This window comes from Anarrhichthys ocellatus, unplaced genomic scaffold (genome assembly GCF_004355925.1).
Source record: "Anarrhichthys ocellatus isolate YVR2014 unplaced genomic scaffold, GSC_Weel_1.0 scaffold5681, whole genome shotgun sequence".
Classification (NCBI taxonomy): domain Eukaryota; kingdom Metazoa; phylum Chordata; class Actinopteri; order Perciformes; family Anarhichadidae; genus Anarrhichthys; species Anarrhichthys ocellatus.
Window position 1 is genome coordinate 685 of NW_022285655.1, and position 2,652 is coordinate 3,336.

Below are 2,652 nucleotides of genomic sequence, written 5' to 3' on the forward strand. Positions count from 1 at the left end.
TTCCTTCAACCATAGTTCCTACATTGGAGATAAGGAAGACTCCCCACGCCCCATATCTCCCAAACTATACGCAACTCGCACGAAAACTATCTAAACTGACATATAAGAGGACACATATTTGATTTTGGGGTGAGCTGTGCCTTTAAGAGCCTTTTTTTAAAAAGTCTATCAAATCTATTGTTCAACTTCAAATGTTCCGCTCATGATAATCTGCGATCGACGGTCCTTGGAAGTTACGAGAGATCCAAGTCCTCCTGGTGCAGGTTGCCTTGCTCTCAGTCCACCATGATTAGTTTCCTCCCTTTGATGTTTGTCCCAGGAAGCTGCTGCCTACAGAACAGGTGCATACTGAGCAGGTGGGCCCTCACGTACGGGAGCCCCGAGAGCTTGTGCAAACCATTCTTCACACTGTCTTAGGTGGGTTAAAAAAAAACCCATTCCTGAATAATGCCATGCTTATATTTATATGTCCTGCATATCAAAGGTCCCATCTCTCACAGGAACATCCAGAATACAGCTTTGGCTGTTTCTTCTCCCTTTTTTTCTTTTGCTGAGCTGCAAATCTAAACCCCGACCATCACCGACTGATTACTCGCACGCAGACACCGACACAGGCAATTAATTTGGTGGGGGAGAGGCTAGTCTTAATTGGGCATAAAGTGGGATTTTCCTTGGCTGAGTGCAACAGAAAATGACAGACTGTGTGTATGAGAAGTAAAGACCATCTGGTCCCACAGGAGCTGAGACAGAAGCCAGACAAATGGAAAGAGAAACAACTGAAACAAAACCTGTGGGTAAGAATCTCATCCCCATTCTTTCCACTGTCTCTGTCTTTGTCTCACACACACACACACAAACAAAAAAGGGGAATCAGCATCTCTCGGCCATCTATCATTTGGCCATGTAGCAGCCTAGAGGGAGAAGAAACAGAAGTCTCTCATGCGTGGCCTATTCATGTTTTTTATATCATAATCAATATGGAATATAATAACATTATGCTTGCAGGCAGGGCCAGAAATAAAGAGCGGTTAGCTCGTAAAGGCCCCGGCCATCAGCGGGACAAATTGATCTGACGTGTTATATTATTCATGTGGGGGATTGGTGGTGAGACACGAAAGAGAGAGAGAGAGAGAGAGAGAGAGAGAGAGAGAGAGAGAGAGAGAAAGCAAAGGGTGAGTAAAAGGGAGTCGAACAGTGGACGTCCTCTCTCTCATCTCCTCTGCATGACAGCGCTGCTCAGTGAGGGGTGAGGCGGTGAAAAACCAGCACACGACATTTACGACGGGTTCACATTGAACCTGTGAAAGAAACGCGGTGATTAATCGTTCTTCTTCATGCAGCGGTCTGAAAACACGCCGACTCGTACGCACGCACAGGGACAGAAATAACTATGATATGCTGTCTGCTTTAGTTGTATAAAAGATAACAAAATGATTTTTATTACATGTTCATAATTTGACAGACATCACAACATACTTGCATGATTGCTCTGGTAGTAATGCTTCCCACACCATGATTAGGCATAATATACCCAGTACCAAACTATATAAAACAAACATGCGTGCAGATACAGAGAAGGGGGGGGGGGGAGATTCACCACCAGATTAAAGCCATATTCTGTCATTTAATGAAGTTCAGTTCTGGTAAAGAAAAACAAACGGCTGAAAGGATGCTGAAGATTATTATCGTTTTCAGAATTTATTTCTCTTTTTTGTTTTCCTTGTTTACATCAAATAGAACAGACACATGCAAAGTGAACACTTTGTGGTGCTTCTCATTACCATCCAGATCCTATTGAACAAAGACTGGATATCTATATTGTTGTACTCCAAACATGAAAAATACTCTCGAATATTTACAAAAAAATATATATGTACTTACAACGGCCATCACTCTAACATAACAATCATCTGGGACCGATTCGAGTTGATTTCAGTAACACAAAGTACTGGATGTGGCAGAGCTTGCTGTTAAGGTAATTAAATCAACTGCAAGAAGAGGCACAGAAGAGAAATCACTTAAACAATACAGAACAGAAATCGGAAAATGGGAACCCCAAGAGAATATGGCTTTAATGACATTTGAAAAGAAGATATCTTGAAAGCAGATCCACTGTCCCTTTTTTTTGTGTGTTTTTCTTTTTCCCCCGTGCTTCGTCCTCGTTCACAGTGACCCCTTTTAGCAGGCAAGTTGTTCTCTGTCAGAGAGACGGGGGAGGGGGTGGGGGTGGGGGGGGCACGACACAAGTTTAAAACCTACAGTTGGGTTACTGAGGCCCACAGCCGTGCTCGTCTCCGTCAGGACTCCACGTGTCTGGATGAAGGTCGGATGCTCTCCTGGAGTGCGTAGGTACTGCAGGTGGTGCTGCGATGCCTGCGCTCGCTCTCTGATCCTCCAGAGATCCCCTCCCTCCTCTTTTTTTTTTTTTTACTTCTTAAAAATCACAGATAAAAGGACAAAAAGCATTCTTTTTTTATTTATTTTTTCAAGCAGATCAGATCCTGAGGTTGTTGTAACTCACATATGTTTTCTTGGTTGCTTGACCTGAGAGCAGAGTGGGAAGAAAACAGAAAGAAAAAGAAAGATTAAGGTTTACTTTGAGCTAAAAAAATAAATAAAAGGCATCTTGAGGAAGCAGGTAAACAACTGCTT

The 2,652-nt window shown here is 42.9% G+C and overlaps 1 long non-coding RNA gene across 1 annotated transcript; it reads right to left on the minus strand.

Moving 5' to 3' along the window:
- Positions 1-1,406: 1,406 nt before the first annotated feature.
- On the minus strand, positions 1,407-2,639 carry LOC116379978 (uncharacterized). The gene is made up of 2 exons (XR_004212496.1): positions 2,522-2,639; positions 1,407-2,433 (listed from the first exon to the last, which is right to left on the minus strand). It is a non-coding gene; the product is annotated as an uncharacterized LOC116379978 (long non-coding RNA).
- Between the last annotated feature and the right edge of the window lie 13 nt (positions 2,640-2,652).